The sequence below is a fragment of the Triticum aestivum genome, chromosome 7D (genome assembly GCF_018294505.1).
Source record: "Triticum aestivum cultivar Chinese Spring chromosome 7D, IWGSC CS RefSeq v2.1, whole genome shotgun sequence".
Classification (NCBI taxonomy): Eukaryota; Viridiplantae; Streptophyta; class Magnoliopsida; order Poales; family Poaceae; genus Triticum; species Triticum aestivum.
The window spans coordinates 5,837,419-5,856,362 of record NC_057814.1 but is presented as its reverse complement, the minus strand read 5'-3'; the positions used below and the strand labels follow the sequence as shown (position 1 = coordinate 5,856,362).

Here is an 18,944-nt window from a genome sequence, read left to right as displayed (position 1 = left end):
TGTACCTAGAGGGATTCCTCGCACCCTCAGGTCCTCCTCCATCTTCTGCCACCTAGGCTCCGAAAGGCGGTATCCTCCTGGCCCCATAATATGATGGAACTTTTCTTACTCGCATTATCCTTATTTTTTTCGATATTTCCTTGAAATGCTCCGATTGCTTTTGCCTCACAAATTCTGGCCAATCATCTTTCAGTTTCTCATGTTGTCCATTGAAATCCGGAGTCTTGCCCTTGTTGACATAGTCACGGGTTAAATTTTTCTTGAAGTTCTGGAATGCTTCGCCCACCTTCTGAAGAGCGAACTCTTTAACTAGCCTCCTCCTCTGACGTCCACCCGGAACCTCGTTACCGAATTCATCGACTTTGTTGTATTCCGGAGGTAGAACGAAATGTTCCATAAGCTTTCTCCAGCAATCCTTTTTCGTTCTCTTGTCGACAAAACTGAAACCAAGACGTGCCTTCTTTGGCTCCTTCCATTCCTGGACGGTGATCGGGACGTTGTCTCTAACAACGACTCCGCATTGGTTGATAAACTTTGAGGTGTGCTGTAGGGGCTTGCCGGTTTCACTGACAAACTCAATGGCATATGTTTCTCCTGTTTTCATCGCCTTGGATTTGCCACGCTTTGTCGTACTCGATCCGGAGGGCTAAAAAAAGAAAGAGAGTCGCGCGCGTTAATACATATGTATTCACATTTCAGTAAGTTTGTATCACGAGAGATTCAATGTATATATATACCTCGTCGGAGGTGGTTGCTACTTGCAATTCGAGATCGTCGGTTGTTGACGGTTGACCTCCGTCGACAATGTCCGTTCCTTCACCTTCTTGATCATCGACAATCTCTGTTCCACCGTCAAGGTTCAGATAAGAAGAGACTACATCCTCTTGTTGCTCATATTCTGAGCCCGGCACATAAGGAATCTCGTTGTTGATGATGCCCATTAAATAACGTTCAGCCTCCGGATCCCTAAGCGGCTCGGCTCTATCGTCTGCCATATGTCACTCCTGCATGTAGTAAAAATTCTTTAAGTATAAAGGAATTAAAAAATAAGATTAAGGGGACATAGAGGAGGAGGAATTAAAAAATAAGATTCTTTAAGTAAAAATTCTTTTTTTCTTCTTCTTCCTTTCTTCTTCCTCTTTCTTCTTTCTTTCTTCTTCTTCCTTTCTTCTTCCTCTTTCTTCTTCTTCCTTTCTTCTTCTTCCTTTTTCCTTTCTTCTTCTTTCTTTCTTCTTCTTCCTTTCTTCTTCTTCCTTTCTTCTTCTTCCTTTTTCTTTTTCTTTCTTTCTTCTTCTTCCTTTCTTCTTCTTTTTTTTTTCTTCCTTTTTCTTTCTTCTTTCTTTTGGTTTTCATTTGGTTTTCATTTTTTTCTTCTTCCTTTTTCTTTCTTGTTTTTTCTTCTTCCTTTTTCTTCTTTCTTTTTTTCTTCTTCCTTTGTTTTTCTTCTTCCTTTGTTTTTCTTGTTTTTTCTTCTTCCTTTTTCTTTCTTCTTTCTTTTTTTATTCTTCCTTTTTTTCTTCTTTCTTTCTTCCTTTTTTTTTCTTCTTTCTTTTTTCTTCTTCCTTTGTTTTTCTTCTTCCTTTGTTTTCTTCTTCCTTTTTTTTCTTCCTCCTTTGTTTTTCTTCTTTCTTTTTTTCTTCTTCCTTTTTCTTCTTTCTTTCTTCTTTCTTTTTTCTTCTTCCTTTTTTTTCTTCTTTCTTTTTTCTTCTTCCTTTGTTTTTTCTTCTGTTTGTTTTTCTTGTGTTTTCTTTTGTTTTCTTTTTCTTTCTTTTTCCTTTTTCTTTTTCTTGTGTTTGTTTTTTTGTTTTCTTTTGTTTTTTTCTTCTTCCTTTGTTTTTCTTTTGTTTTTTGTTTTCTTTTGTTTTTTTCTTCTGTTTGTTTTTCTTGTGTTTTCCTTTTTTTTCTTCTTTCTTTTTTTCTTCTTCCTTTGTTTTTCTTCTGTTGTTTTCTTCCTTTTCTTTTTTTTCTTCCTTTTTCCTTTTTTCTTTCTTTTTGTTGTTTTTCTTTTGTTTTCTTCTTCCTTCTTTCTTCTTCTTCCTTTTCCTTTTTCTTTCTTCTTCTTCTTCCTTTTTCTTCTTCCTTCTTCTTCTTCTGCCAGCGCGCGGAGGACGGCAGGCAGGGCCAGCGGGCGGCGGGCAAGGGCCGGCGCAGGGCACGGGCGGCGGGCAAGGGCAGGGCACGGGCGGAGGCGGCGCTCACTAGGGACGGGGGGGGCGGCGCGCAGGGCTTCGGCGTCGGCGTCGGCGTCGGGGCAGGGCTTCGGCGTCGGCGTCGGCATCGGGGGGCAGGGGTTCGGCGTCGATCGGCGTCGGGGCAGCGCTTCGGCGTCGAGAAAGAGGAGAATGGGAAGTGGCGAAACTGCTAAGTGCAGTATTTATAGACGAACCTTTAGTCGCGGTTGGGGAGGCGGACCGCGACTAAAGGTACCCTTTAGTCGCGGTTGGTGTGGCCAGCCGCGACTAAAGGGTACCTTTAGTCGCGGTCCACCTCCCCAACCGGGACTAAAGGGTTTTGGCGCCGCTTTCGTTCCCGCGCAGAAAGACCCTTCAGTCGCGGTTGGGGACAACAACCGCGACTAAAGGGTACCCTTTAGTCACGGTCCGCCTCCCCAACCGGGACTAAAGGGTCTGTGCTGGAACTGGCGCGGTGCGGTGGGATGTTTAGTCCCACCTCGCTAGCCGAGAGGCTTCGACAGTGGTTTATAAGCGCGGCTGCGCTCACCACTTCGAGCTCCTCTCAAATGCAGGCTTACGGGCCTATTCTGTCACTATGTGCCTGTGGGCCTACTGGGCCTTCTACGGGCCTGAATCCTGGCCCATTAATGGGTTTCTAGTCGTATTCAGGCCGTGGTGGCCCAGTAGGTGGCATATTTTTTATTTTTGCCTGTTTTTTGTTTTCTTTTTTGCTTTATTTATTTTGTTTTATTTCTACTTACAACAAAAAACTTATTTATTTTATTTTATTTTGTTTCTAATTACTTATTTATTTTACTTTATGATAATTATTTTTGCTATTAAAGTTTCTAATTACTTATTTATTTATGTTATTAAAATTTATTTTATTTTGTTTGTACTTATATATTTTATTAAAGTTTATATTATTTTGTTTCTAATTCATTTTAAAATCTTAAAAATACAATTATATATAAAAAAATCAGAAAATAAAACTAATTCATTTTAAATTCTTGTTTTTCTTCTGTTTTTCTCTTCTGTTTTTTTCTTCTGTTTGTTTCTTCCTTTTTCTTGTTTTTCTTCTTTTTTTCTTCCTTTTTTCTTCTATTTTTTCTTCTGTTTTTTTCTTATGTTTTTCTTCGGTTTGTTTTTTTCTTCTGTTTTTCCCTTTTTTTCTGTTTTTTTCTTCTTTTTTTTCTTCCTTTTTCCTTCTTTCTTCTTCTTCCTTTTTCCTTTTAAAATCAGAAAAATAAAACTAATTCATTTTAAAATCTAAAAAATACAATTATATATCAAAAAAATCAGAAAAATAAAACTAATTCATTTTACAATCCCTTGAAGGTTTGACAAAAGGTTTGATACATCATTCAGTTCATCGACCAAATACAAAGTTTGGTACAATAAATTATTACACATTAATTCTTCCCTTGTGTCCGTGCTTGCTTACGATTGTGCCGTATCCATGGAGCATCCTCATCATTTAACTTAATGCTTGGGTCAGTGTTCACTTTGAAGGGTGGAATTTCACCAAACATATTATAATCTTCTGACATGTCTGTCTTGTCCTCCACTCCCACGATGTTTCTTTTCCCTGAAAGAACAATGTGGCCCTTTGGATCATCGCATGATGTACTGATCGTTTTCTTATCTTTCCGTTTCCTCGGTTTGCTACTCATGTCCATCAAATAAAAAACCTGAGCGACATCTTTGGCAAGGACGAATGGTTCGTCAAGGTAACCAAGATTGTTGAAATCCACCATTGTCATTCCGTATTGCTCGTCCACCTTTACCCCACCTCCTGTTAGCTTGAACCATTTGCACCGGAACAAAGGGACCTTAAAGGAGGGTCCATAGTCAAGTTCCCATATCTCCTCTATGTAACCATAATATGTGACCTTTTGCCCATTCTCGGTTGCTGCATCAAAGCGGACACCACTGTTTTGGTTGGTGCTCTTTTATCTTGGGCGATGGTGTAAAATGTATTCCCATTTATCTCGTACCCTTGGAAAGTCGTTATAGTCGAAGATGGTTTCTTGGCCAACATGTACAGCTGATCTCCAACATCATTGTCATTCATTAAATGTTTTCGCAACCAACTGCCGAAAGTCTCCATGTGGGCCTTTCTAATCCAGGATTCAGGCTTCCCCGGGTTGTCCGAGCGTAAAATATTCTTGTGTTGCTCGAAGTACGGAGCCACCAAGCTGGAATTTTGCAGAACTGTGTGGTGTGCTTCAGTCATAGAATGACCGTCCATACATATCGTGGATTCCCTTCCGATCTTGCCTTTTCCACTTAGTCTCCCCTCGTGCCGCGATTGAGGAATACCAATCGGCTTAAGGTCAGGAACATAGTCAATACAGAACTCAATTACCTCCTCATTTCCATAGCCCTTGACGATGCTTCCTTCTGGCCTAGCACGGTTACGAACATATTTCTTTAATACTCCCATGAACCTCTCAAAGGGGAACATATTGTGTAGAAATACAGGACCGAGAATGGAAATCTCTTCGACTAGGTGGACCAGGAGGTGCGTCATAATATCGAAGAAGGATGGTGGGAACACCAACTCGAAACTGACAAGGCATTGGACCACATCGTTCTGTAACCGTGGTAGATCTTCTGGATTGATTACCTTCTGAGAGATTGCATTGAGGAATGCACATAGCTTCACAATGGCTACTCGAACATTTTCCGGTAGGAGCCCCCTCAAAGCAATCGGAAGCAATTGCGTCATAATCACGTGGCAGTCGTGAGACTTCAGGTTTTGGAACTTTTTCTCCGCCATGTTTATTATTCCCTTTATATTCGACGAGAAGCCAGACGGGACCTTCATACTGCTCAGGCATTCAAAAAAATGACCTTCTCTTCTTTGGTAAGAGCGTAGCTGGCACGACCTTGAAACCATTCCGGATGCCGGTCATCTGGGTCTTTCAAAAGTTGCTGGTCCTGCCGTGCTTCCTTTGTATCATTTGTCTTCCCATACACGCCCAAGAAGCTTAGCAGGTTCACGCAAATATTCTTCGTAACATGCATCACGTCGATTGCAGAGCGGACATCTAGGACTTTCCAATATTCTAGCTCCCAAAATATAGATTTCTTCTTCCACATGGGTGCGTGCCCGTCAACTCCCCGCGGAACTGATTGTCCGCCAGGACCCTTTCCAAAGATGACTTTCAAATCCTTGACCATATCAAATATCTCAGCACCAGTACGTTCCGCAGGCTTCGGCCGGTGATCTGCCTTGCCGTTGAAATGCTTGCCTTTCTTTCTTACGTTATGATTTCGGGGAAGAAATCGACGATGACCCAGGTACACGTTCTTCTTACAATTAACCAAACGTACACTTTCAGTCTCATGTAAGCAGTGCGTGCATGCATTGTATCCCTTATTTGTCTGTCCCGAAAGGTTACTGAGAGCAGGCCAATCGTTGATGGTTACAAAAAGCAACGCTCGTAGGTCAAATTCCTCTCCTTTGTGCTCATCCCAGACACGTACACCAGGTCTGGCCCACAACTGTAAAAGTTCTTCAACTAATGGCCTTAGGTACACATCGATGTCGTTGCCGGGTTGCTTAGGGCCTTGGATGAGAATTGGCATCATAATGAACTTCCGCTTCATGCACAACCAAGGAGGAAGGTTGTAGATGCATAGAGTCATGGGCCAGGTGCTATGGCTGGAGCTCTGCTCGCCAAAAGGATTAATGCCATCAGTATTTAGACCAAATCTTATGTTCCTTGCGTCAGCTGCAAAATCTTTGAACACTCTGTCGATCTTTCTCCATTGCGTTCCATCAGCGGTGTGTCTCAACTCCCCGACGGACTTACAGTCCTCTTTGTGCCATCGCAACGACTTGGCATGCTTTTTGTTCTTGAACAGACGTTTCAACCGTGGTATTATAGGAGCATACCACATCACCTTGGCGGGAACCCTCTTCCTGGGTTTCTCGCCCTCAACATCGTCATCAGGGTCATCGCCTCTGATCTTATAACGCAATGCATTGCATACAGGGCATTCATTCAAATTCTCGTATTCACCGCGGTAGAGGATGCAGTCGTTAATGCATGCATGTATCTTCAGAACCTCTAAACCTAGAGGGCAGACAACCTTCTTTGCTTCGTACGTACTGGCGGGCAACTCGTTATTCTTCGGAAACATATTCTTCAACATTTTCAGCAAATTTTCAAATGATGAGTCACCTACACCTTCCTGTGCCTTCCATTTTAGCAAATCCAGTGTGCAGCCCAGCTTTTTCAGACTATTATCGCATCCTGGATACAACGACTTTTTGTGATCCTCTAACATGCGATCCAAATTCTCCCTCTCCTTGTCAGTTTCGCAGCGTCTCCGTGCATCAGCAATGGTCCGACCAAGATCATCAGCGGGCTCATCATGTGCCTCTTCTTCACCTTCACCTAACCCTTCCCCACCTTCAGCATCATCCTCCATGAAAGTATCACCGAAATGATCATGATAGTTGTCATCGATATCATCCCCTTCTTCATCTTCTTCCATTCTAACCCCTCTTTCTCCATGCTTGGTCCAACAATTATAGCTTGGCATGAAACCGTGCCGAAGCAGGTGCATGTGAACGTCTCTTGAGGAGGAGTAACCCTTCTGATTCTTACAGACAGCACATGGACAGATAATAAAACCTTGCTGCTTGTTCGCATTTGCCAATACGAGGAAATCTTTCAAACCCGTAGTGAACTCGCCGGAGAGTCGGGGACCGTACATCCATTGCCGATTCATCTGCATTATTATTATATAAAGTATATAATTAACCATCATGCATTTGTTAAACTAACTAGCTAGAAATAATACAAATTAAACAATGAACTACACACATGCATATTTTATCAATGACACATGAAAGGTTCAAGTTGCTAACCGCGATCGCGGAGGAAAAATAAATGAGAAAGCTCAAGTGTGGCTCGGACACTTCATATCATGTTTGTTTCAGGCTCTCGGGCATTTCATCAAACACCTTGTGTGCATAGGAGGAACCAAAAGCAAACCCACCACCCCCTTCTGAAAATTGTGAAGTGAGCTGAGTGAAGTGAAGTGAGCTAAGTCCTATATATAGGGATGGGCCTTTAGTCCCGGTTGGCCTGGCCAACCGGGACTAAAGCCCCTCCCGTCCGCCAGCTGTCGACCGAGCGCGCTGGGCCCAGATAGTTGGTCGCGGGTCTCCTCCCGAACCGCGACTAAAGACCCCTTTGGTCGCGGTTCGATTGTTTTGGGGACTAATGGGGGCGTATGGAAGCCTCTTTTTCTACCAGTGTTTATTTTCCCTCTACCTCTTTTCGTCCACCCACTGACAGATGGCCCCGCATAGATAGAGGGAGAAAACAAGCTGGCGAGGTGCCATGTGGTTGTTTGACCAGTCAAATAGATGGCATACAGAGATATATAATTTGATAGTGACCGTATAATCACCTCAACACGTATATAGTGACCGTATTGATCGTATTCTGAAGTACAGTGACCAAAGTGAACATACGCGACTAGTTCAATGACCACCAGTGCATTTTACTCTTATTTCTTTATACAGAATAGGTAGGATAGTACCAACCTTTGGTTAGAAATCATTTAGCTGATTGTCATACTAATGCTAATTTGGTTAATCAGACCCCCCACCTTTGGGAAACCGTATGAACTGTTACTGTATGATGAAGCGGTCGATGTATCTCCAGAGGCATGGCAGTCTGAAGAAGGGAAAATCAGATAGGTAGGTGGTTCAGGCTGAGGCACAGGATACGGATAGCTCACCTGTCCGCCTATGCTAGTTAGTAGTTAAGAAAATTCATTGATTCTTTCCTAGGTTGTTATATCAGTGATGACTTGTACTCCCTCCGTTTCTAAATATAAGTCTTTTTAGAGGTTTCAAATGGACTACAACATATAGATGTATATAGACATATTTTAGAGTGTAGATTCACTCGTTTTGCTCCGTATGTAGTCCCTTGTTGAAATCTCTAAAAAGACTTATATTTGGGAACGGAGGGAGTATATTGCATCAGCTAGAAACTTGCCACTTCCTTTGTGGCAGACATAGAAGCAGGCGCTCTGTCAAATTCTGCACACTTTTATAGTAGTTCAGAAGCTATTCGGATGTACAATATCCCTTCCTTTTGAATATGTAATCTATGGATCAATTTGAAGGAGATCATATTACCTTTCCCTGCAGGTTGAAGATCAACAGGGTCATATGTTATTTTTGGTCATATCTTTCACATTTGTGAGGATGGTTCATGGAGATGAGCCGGTGATGGTGCTGGAGACAAAAAAGAAGTTTTTCATGGTCTAATACCATGTCCACCACACCACCACCATGATGATAGTTCTCCACTCTCGCATGCATCGTAAGGAGAAGAATCTTATATCATATATTTACTAATTGGAGGCACCAAACGAGGCTCCACGTTAATCCTGGAAACTAAGAAAATTTGTCCATCCAATCTCCAGATTACGTATCTAGAGCCGTCGGATGAGAAACATAAGGAGTCCTCCCTGTTTGTTCCACCTAATTAAGCCATGGGCTGAAGGAAAAAAACATCCATCTGTTTTCAACGTAAGGAGTCCTCCCTGTTTGTTCCACCTAATTAAGCAACAGGCTGAACGAAAAAAAACATCCATCTGTTTCTTCGGTAATCTCACGTAGAACACAATTCTCATCTTCCCTGGCTCCCTGCGTTGTAGAAGAGCCTACCTAGGGTTTCAGTATCATTGATCATCTGCGCCTGATCTAGCAATCTTTGGCGAGGCCCTCACGAGAAACAATTTATAAGTGCTCACAAACTTCTCCAACGAAACTGACCTTGGGGGGGGGGGGGGGGGGGGGGGGGGTTCATTGATGAGTGGGCAGTGGAGCTGGGAGGATGCCGGAGGTACAGTTCGTGTGCTGGGTTCATCCCGGAGGCGGATGCTCCAGCTTCTCCGCCTCAGCTTCTCTCTTGGCAAACTCATCTGACAGCATATGTAAGTATACCTAATTCTTGGCCGTCTTCGTCTTCTCTTGAGTTACTGACTCCAAGCAGGAAGAACGGATTTTCTTGCTCCATCCAGTCAGTTACCCGTATATTTATCTAATTCTTGGCTATCCCCACTTCTTTCCCCAAGCGTATTGGCTATTCAAAGGTAGCTCTCACTGCCATGGCTGAAGCTGTAGGGTGTGGTGGAGGCGCTCCAGCCCTAAGCCACTAATGCAGCTCTGACAACTCCTTCCCTTGGGATTAACCTCACGTCATCCTACAAGATGTGTAGAAATACTGAATTCATCTTTTGGATGATTGATTCCTCATGTGCGTAGCTAGGTTGATCAATTTTTTAGTACAGGTTGGTGTAGTTCTTTCGAACTATCCATGCACACAAAGGCATGTTAGTCCTGAGGCATGTCGTTTTCTTCAAGTAATTGCGTTGTGAACAAGGAAATTATAGTGTGCACTGACAGAACAAAATAGTTCAGTTTGGTATTTTTTTTCTCTACATGCTCTTGCAAGTGCTGCCTCCTCCCTTAAGTTGACTTGGTGGTACGGTATCCGAGATATGTTCTGTACATATATATGGTGATGGGAGTAAAGTGGCGGAATTCAGTAGTCAACAATTACTAGCAGAGTACTGGCCTGTTATCAGTTCAGCAACATGTGTAGTGGACATTCATACTAACAAGTAGTATCATGATTTCTTTTTGTTCAACATATACCATATTATTAGTATCATGTAGTTACATTTTTTTCATCAAGGTACAGGCTTCGTGCATGTGTTAAACTTATTTTCAAGCTAATTGAATTTTGTCCAGTTGACCAATTTTACGAATCAAAGTTCCATCTCTGTTATGTTATGTGATTTCTTTGATTTCCTTTTAGGCCTGAGCACTTCTTCTATGTAGAGATCCAATTGGTTTGTGACAAAGGTAAGTTTTTTGCTTTTATAGTTAACGACTATTTATTTAGTATTACTTCTACCTAAACTTCAGGTGATTTCCACACACAAAAAAATGGAACAAAAAAGCTAATCTTGGATATGTATACCTCCTCTCCCTATTTCCCCATGATTGGATCGAAATATAAAAAATAGAAAGCAAAAAAACCCACTCAGCGGCCATGCTGCTCATCATCATAAGAAGAGAAGACTCGGCATGTTCCTCCCGAGGACTTATCCCCATCGTACGAATCGTGCTTCTACAACACCAAGTTCTTGCTGTATGAAATGCAACACTACCTGGACTCAATGTGCTCAGCTCTTACTGAAGACACATTGTCCTTATGTAAGCGATCAAAGCTTGAGAGGCGTTCCCCCAAACAGAAGGAAATCATTGGATCAAAATAAAAGACCTAAGTTGTGGGAAAAGAATAGCAAATTATTCCCCGTGCTATCTACTCTTCTCCTTTGTACCTATCCCAATTACTCCCCTGGAATTTCATATTTTTATTGGATACTAGATGTAATCCAGATTTCTTAGTGTCTCTATAAAAATTTAGTTATTTTCTGTTCAATTAACACGAGTTTTCAGTTAACAATATTTCATATGATATTCCTCAACATTGTGGTGTCCAATTTTGATTAAATGAAGATCTTGGTCTTAACCGATTCAAAGGATTCAGACATAAGTGTTGCTTCATTTTCCATTTGTACAACGGAGTGTGTGCGCACTAATCACACACAAACTATATTCAAATATTTCAGAACTTCTCAGCGTATTTTTCCCAGTCCATATTCGTGGTAATTCTTAGTGCATGATGCACCATCATACCCAATGGATGTTGTTTTTGTTTTGTATATGCCAATATTTTGGTAGTTCACATTTTAGAACTATTTTTAAGTTTTTCTTCCAAATAGATATACTAATGAACTTAATACCTATACTTTATGTTTGTAGTATAGTACATAATGAACCTGCCGTCTACTCTTACTTGATTGATTATTCTGGGATTTGTAAGAATGATGTTCATATTATCGTCGTGCATCCAATTTTTTTTACCACACATATCATAGTCGTGTAGTAACCACTTTGTGTAACCACTTAAATCATGGGTCATATTTATTCCACAAACATTGCAGCCGTGAAATGTATCAACTAAGAAGTCGTTATAATCATACTATTTTTGGGGTTTTCCTTTTCGATGGAAATTTACCCTTTGTTTGTAGCGTCGAAGGTAAATTGTCTTATTGATGCTTCTAACATTATAGTTCGTATTATTTAATTAGAATGTACTGCATGTTATTTCCATTTAGTTCAATTTTTATTGTCTGTGTGAACTGCCTATTAGCCACTCTTTTCACTTAAGCTATTAATTTCATCACTACCACTTCTTGTCAATAGATTTTCCACAATTAAAATACTCACAAGACAAGGAATTAAATTAAGGAATATGTTTCTCCTTTTCTATATGGCAAATAAGATTACAAGGATTTCAAAATAGCCTTTGATACAATACTAATGTACAATAGAGTAATTAAACAGATGTTTGTTTTGTAAATTCTAGACCGTGCTGGTGCACGGGTTGACGACTAGTGTGATTCTAACTCGTGAAGCTTCAGGGGTAACAAACTGGTTGTTCCTATTTAGTCGCAGAATGATGTTGTATTTGCAGAGTCCTCTACAGCTGATCTGATTGCATAGAGTTATGTATCGGCTGCTGAAGGTTTTGATACAAAATGCTCCATTGTGTGATATGTCATAACCTGAAAGATGCATCTGGCCTACTTTTGGTACTTTAATTATCGATTATTGGTCACTAGTTTGTTTATTCACAAGTCCACTCCCACCTCCCTTGTCCTTGCCTACTTGGTGGGTTCATTCCTTCTCGCAGAAACTCAGAATGATGGATTCCTGCAATCGGACACTGTCCCTGCTTAGTTTATGCTACCATTTAACGATAACGTTAACAATTGTGTGATATATGATATCAGGAAAGATCCATCTAGCCTAATTTATTTACTTTAATTATCAATCAGTGAGCTGTGTCCACGTTGGTTACTGGTTAGTTTATTATCGATCAGTGAGCTAGACCTTAAAAGATAGGCAAGTTGTTGGATCGGATCTAGTATTGCCTTGTCGACCTGCTGTCGTGTGATTCCTGTTTCTCATTCTATTAGTTCCTACTATCTGCCTCTCCTGCAACCTTGCTGCATCGCTGCGTGGGCTCCTACAATGTTGCTTCTCACTTCTTCATCTGTGTAAGCCCACCACTATTCTCGTCTGTTTTCCTCTAATAAACGTTGCAGGCTTCTGTCTATTATCTTTGTAGTTGCAACAGGCTAGTTTATCTCGTGATTTCCCACTCACACAGGTTTTCATCCATTCTATACTCACTGTTGTTTCTACCTCCCATCTAGAAGCACTTTTATCCCTCGATTATCATTTATTCATGTCGTTTTCCACGCTCAAAATAGTATTCTTGGTTTTTGCCATTGTCTACAGATCTGCCAGCGGGTTTCTTTTTTGTTTTGTTTTAATCTCTGTTGCAGTTGGCTAATTTATATCGTGATTTCCAACTTCAACAGGCTTTGATCCATCCCTTTGCCCAGAAACAATTCCAGCGCTCTATGGATCAAACTTGTTCAGGCCGTTCTATGATTGGTATCTTTATGGATCAAATATATTCTCCTAGTTTCGTCTAGAAACACCACTTATACTCTCTTCCAGCCTAGTGAAACCCACCTTCTAACAGGAAAAATCTGCTTGGTTTCGCATAGTTTGTCTTTCTGCACCCAAGATCTGTGCATCCACAAAGCAAACACAACCCCCTCCGAAGGCATATACGCAAAAAAAACTGCAATACCGATGACAGAAGTGGCATTAGCTATAGCTGGCTTAAGATTAGCTGCATCGCCGGTTTTGAAGAAGCTCCTTGCTTATTCTTCAACGTACCTTGGAGTGGACATGATGCGTGAGCTCCATGAACTGGAGACCACAATCATGCCCCAACTCGAGCTGGTGATTAAAGCAGCAAACAAGGGAAACCACAGGCCCAAGTTGGACAAATGGCTTCAGGAACTCAAAGAAGCCTTCTACATGGCTGAAGAATTGCTGGAAGAGCATGAGTACAACCTTCTCAAGCGCCAAGCAAAGGGGAAGGATTCTTTGCCGCCCAATGCCTCCACCATCAGCAGTGCCGTAGCTAGGATTAGCCAACGCCCCGGGCCAGCCCTTATGGCTACAGTAATATAGTAGCTACAGTGCACTACTTTTGCTACAGTCTCCAAAGAGTTTCACTGCCACGCCCCGGGCCACAGCCAGGGCAGCCTGGGGCCTGGCTACGCCCCTGACCATCAGCAGCACTTTTATGAAGCCTCTGCGTGCTGCATCAAGCAGGCTGTCCAATCTGAGCTCTGAGAACAGAAAGCTACTTCGGCAGCTGCATGAACTGAAGGCTACCCTGGCGAAAGCCAAGGAGTTCCGTGAACTACTCTGCTTACCAGCCAGCTATAATGCAGAGAGCCCCACCATACCATCAGTTGATGTTCTTGAGGCCACATCACTACAACCTATGAAAGTGATTGGTCGTGACAAGGATAGCGATCATATAATTGACCGCCTTACCAAGATAACTGCTACTACTGAGTCTGAGTCTAGTACAGCTATGTACTCGGGTTTGGCCATTGTTGGAGTTGGAGGCATAGGAAAGTCCACATTAGCACAACTTGTTTACAATGACAAGAGGGTAAAAGAATATTTTGATGTGACAATGTGGGTAAGCATCTCACGCAAACTTGATGTCCGCCGTCATACACGGGAGATCATCGAGTCTGTCTCTCAAGGGGAATGCCCACACATTGGTAGCCTTGATACTCTGCAGCACAACTTGGCAAACATACTGCAAGAATCAAAGAAATTTCTACTCGTGTTGGATGATGTTTGGTTTGAACCTGGCAGTGAGGGGGAATGGGACCAACTATTAGCTCCTCTAGTTTCGCAACAGATGGGAAGCAAAATTTTGGTAACTTCTCGAAGGAATACATTTCCAGCTGCTCTTTGCTGTGAAGTGTGTCCTCTGGAAAACACGGAAGATGCTCAGTTCTTGGCACTCTTCAAACACTACGCATTCTCTGGACCAAAAATCATAGATCTGCAGTTGCGCGAAAGGCTTGAAGATTTTGCAGAGAAGGTTGCTAAAAGACTTGGACAATCTCCTCTGGCGGCAAAAGTTGTGGGTTCCCAGTTGAAAGGGAAAACATGTACCACTGCATGGAAGGAAGCTCTAAATATGAAGATTAACAAATTAAGTGAGCCCATGAGAGCTCTATTATGGAGCTATGAGAAGTTAGATCCATGTTTGCAGAGGTGCTACCTATATTGTAGCTTGTTTCCAAAAGGTCACAAGTATGTTACTGATGAGTTGGTTCTTCTTTGGATGGCAGAGGGCCTTATTGATTCGTACAACCAAAACAAGAGTGTGGAAGATGTCGGGAGGGACTGCTTCAAGGAGATGATATCTGTTTCCTTCTTTCAACCAGTTAATGAGAAATATCATGTTATGCATGATCTCCTTCATGATCTTGCAGAATCACTCTCCAAAGGGAACCGCTTCAGATTGGAAGATCATAAGGTGACAGATGTACCATCCAGTGTTCGACATCTATCTGTTCGTGTTGATAGTATAATGCAACACAAGCAAAGTATCTGCAAGCTACATCATTTACGCACTATTATCTGCATAGACCCCCTAATGGATGATGTAGTTGACCTTTTTAACCAGATACTACAGAATTTGAAGAAGTTGCGCGTACTATATTTGTCATCTTACAGTGGTAGTAAGTTGCCAGAATCTGTTGGTGAGTTGAAGCACTTTCGGTATTTGAATATCATCAGAACATTGATTTCTGAATTGCCAAGATCTCTGTGTACTCTTTACCACTTGCAGTTACTTCTGTTCAATCACAAAGTCGAGAGTTTGCCAGAGAAACTCTGCAATTTAAAGAAGTTACGACATCTTGAATATCGTCAGGATCTATATTACATGCCCAAGAAAGCACTGCCTCAAGTTCCTAACATCGGCAAGCTAACTTCTCTTCAACAATTTGAAGAATTTTCTGTGCAAAATAAAATGGGTTATGGGTTGCTACAGCTAAGGGACATGAACCAGATCCGTGGAAGTTTAAGTGTCACAAATCTTGAGAATGCCACTGGGAAGGATCAAGCCTTGAAATCAAAGTTGTATCAGAAAGTTCATCTTCGCAGCTTGCAACTTGTCTGGAGTTGCAAGGATGACACAAACTTTGATCATATCTTACATTTGGAGATTCTAGAAGGCATGATGCCACCGCCTCAACTTGGGGCCCTTAGTATTCACGGTTACAAATCTTCAAAATATCCAGGCTGGTTACTTGATGGTTCATATTTTGAGAATTTGGAATCCTTAAGCTTTGTTGATTGCAGCATGGTAGAAAGCCTACCATACAATACTGGACTATTTGGAAATTGCTCTTCTCTTGCCCTCCGCAATGTGCCAAACCTGCAGATGTTACCTTGTCTTCCACTAGGCCTTAAAATATTAGTAGTAGAGAAATGCCCACCGCTTATATTTATCTCCAACGATGGGCTGGGATATCTTGATCAGAGAGAGAATATCATGAGGACAGACCACTTGGCATCACAACTTGGTTTAATCTGGGGGGTGGGTTCAGGACCATATATTAGGAATGCGTTCTCATCTGAACATTCAGTTCTGTAGCAGCTGATGATATTAATGCATGCTGATGTTTCACATGTTCAGAACCTTGAAAGTGCTCTAGAAAGAGACAAAGATGAAGTGTTGGTAAAAGAGGATATCATCAAGGCATGGATATACTGTCATGAGCGGAGGATGAGGCTCATGCATGGAAGGAGCATTGGGCCGCTGCTGAATCCACCATCAGGACTTCATGAACTTACTTTTTCTTCATGCTATATTACAGATGGAGATTTAGCTGTTTGCCTTGATGGCCTGGCTTCACTGGAAAAACTGTTCTTAGCAGAGATTATGACTTTAACTACACTTCCTTCAGAAGAGGTCTTCCAACGTTTGGCAAAACTTGACCGCTTGGACATCAAACATTGCTGGTATCTCAGGTCATTAGGGGGCTTACGAGCTGCTACCTCTCTTTCATGTCTCATATTGAGTTACTGCCCTTCTTTAGAGTTGGCACATGGAGCAGAATGCTTGCCATTATGCCTTCAGAGATTAAGTATAACCGGTTGCGTGCTTGCAGCTGACTTCCTCTGCGCTGACTGGCAGCACATGGATCGTATTTTCATATCCTACTGTAGAAGCACTGCATGCTTGTCTGTTGGTAATCTCACCTCCGTTGAATCACTCTACCTGTATTACTTGCCAGATCTATGTACACTCGAAGGATTGTCTTCCTTGCAACTTAAAGATGTACATTTGATTGACATTCCGAAACTCACCCCCGAGTGTATCTCACAGTTTCGAGTCCAGGACACACTCTATGTTAGCAGTTCTGTTATACTCAACAAAATGCTTGCGGCTGAAGATTTCACAATTCCACCATACCTCTGTTTTGAAGGATGCAAGGAACCGTTCATTTCATTAGAAGAATCTGCATATATCACTTTTGTCAAGATCCTGTGCTTCTTTAATTGCCAAATGATTTCCCTGCCAACAACTCTGAAGTGCTTCTCCAATCTGAAGGATCTACATACCTCTAACTGCCCTAACATATCATCTTTACCAGATTTGCCATCCTCCCTCCAGCGCATTTTCTTAATGGGTTGTAGTGAGCTCTTGAAGGAGAGTTGCTGACCACCTGATGGAGAAAGTTGGCCAAAGATCGCGCATATCCGCATTAAGGAAATTAGTTCAAGCGTGATTTAGATTTCCACCTACAAATAAATGGAAAGGTAAATTAGCTTTCCTCGACCACCTTTGCACTCTCAATAGATATATATCCTTTTGTAATGTGCATTTTGTTAATATTTTTTTATCTTTAAAATACTCCATTTATTTCCAAGTTCCATTCATTTGTTTACTTGAAATCAATAGCAGGCCCAAGATGTGTGCCCTCCTGCAAGAACCTGTTATGGGGTGGAGTTCCTTATGCTGGCTCATCTTACAGTTGAACTATGTTTCCTACTTCATCGGCTGGTGCTGATCGGTCCTCCTTCTTGGCCAATTGCCTCATGATGACGAGGTGCATTGGCCTTAAGAGTTGGAAGCTACTCTGGCAAGGCTGGTAATTATGCAACACGGGCACCAGTTTATTATGTATGTCAATTTATCATGACTGATGCGTGCACTTTAATGTATTCATCCTCCAGCAGATAACTGTTGTTTAGCTGTTTTCTGTTTGTATGAGAGGCAAGTAGCGGTATCCGTCTGTTTTGCTGGTGCTACCACTGAAATGCATCACTGTATGTTTTGCAAGTAGCGGTACCATGACTGAACAACGGAGCCTCCATCACTTGCTCTCAACATTTGCTCCAGCTTGTTGCTTAGCTCTGATACTACTTCTCAAGTTTTGTATGTCTTGTCATCCCGGAGTTTGTTACGACGCTGCGTACGTGTTGTTGGCCTAATTGGGAGGTTCTCTGTATATCTCTCTCTTTCTCTCTTGTTAGCCCAATGGCACGACTTGACTGAAATGCACTTACTTTGTATCCAGCGGCTGTGCCGGTCGAGTCCAATGGCTAAGTTGTGTGTGTGTGTTTTTTTCTAGAGAAAAGGCATACAACCGGCTTTATAAATAAAGTCATAAGTTGTGTTTTCTGCTCAAAAAAGAAGCAGGAGAAATGGAGCCTGCCAACTGTTCATATTGATGGTGCTATCTTGATGGTATGAAGTGATGACCCTCACTTGACTGCCTGATCGAGGGGTGTTCTAATTAGGAAGCATAAGAGCATCTCAAATAGAATATGTAGATGCAAAAATACCTAACTTTTGCATCTCCGAGGCCCAAAACCCGTCTCCAACAGACGTTGTAGATGCAATTTTTTTTTTACATCTCCACCTCCCGGAGATGTAAAATACTACACCTCGCAAAGCAAATTTGCATCTCTGGGTGCAGGAAATGTTAAACGGCCGCCAGCGCGCCAACCGCTGTTCATTTCATTCCCCCACCCCTTTCTTCTTCCTCCCACCGCCTTGCCGCAGCCCCGCGACAGATCTGCAATCTCCTACACCCCCGTCACCAATTCTGCCGCGTTTCGACCGCTGCCCGCAATCGGATGCCACGAATCGGTCGAGTTTCCACCCGCCACCGCCCCGTGATTCGGCCGCTGTCTGCCGCTCGATTCTACTCCATCGCCGTCTTGGCTGTCCCCGCAACCTCCGCCGCCGCATCCGCTATCGGCTCAACCTCCCCACGCACCACCGCCGTCGGCAACAACCATTGCGTCGCCGTCTCTGTTGTCGTAGAAGCCTCCGTTGTCGGCTCAACCTCCCCCGCACCGCCGTTGCCAACAACCATTGCGTCGCCGTCTCTGTTGTCACAGCAGACTCCGTTGTCGGCTCAACCACCCCCGCACCACCATCGCCAACAACCAATGCGTCGTCGTCTGTGCTGTCACCGCAGCCTCCACGGTCACCTCGGCTGTTGGCTCAACCTACACTGCACCGCCATCGCCAACAACCATTGTGTCGCCGCCTTCGCTGTCGTAGTAGCCTCCGCCGCCGCCACCGTTGTCGGCTCAACCTCCCCCGCACCGCAATCGCTAACAACCACTGCTCGCCATCTCTGCTGTCGCCGCAGCCTCTGTCGTTGCCTCCGCTGTCGGCTCAACCTCCCCTGCACCGTTGTCTCCGCAACCTCCGCTGTCGGCTCAACCTCCCC

At 42.8% G+C, this 18,944-nt stretch overlaps 1 pseudogene; it reads left to right on the top strand.

Moving 5' to 3' along the window:
- Window positions 1–12,957: 12,957 nt before the first annotated feature.
- Window positions 12,958–17,630, top strand: LOC123170564 (putative disease resistance RPP13-like protein 1; annotated as a pseudogene).
- The last annotated feature ends 1,314 nt before the right edge of the window (window positions 17,631–18,944 follow it).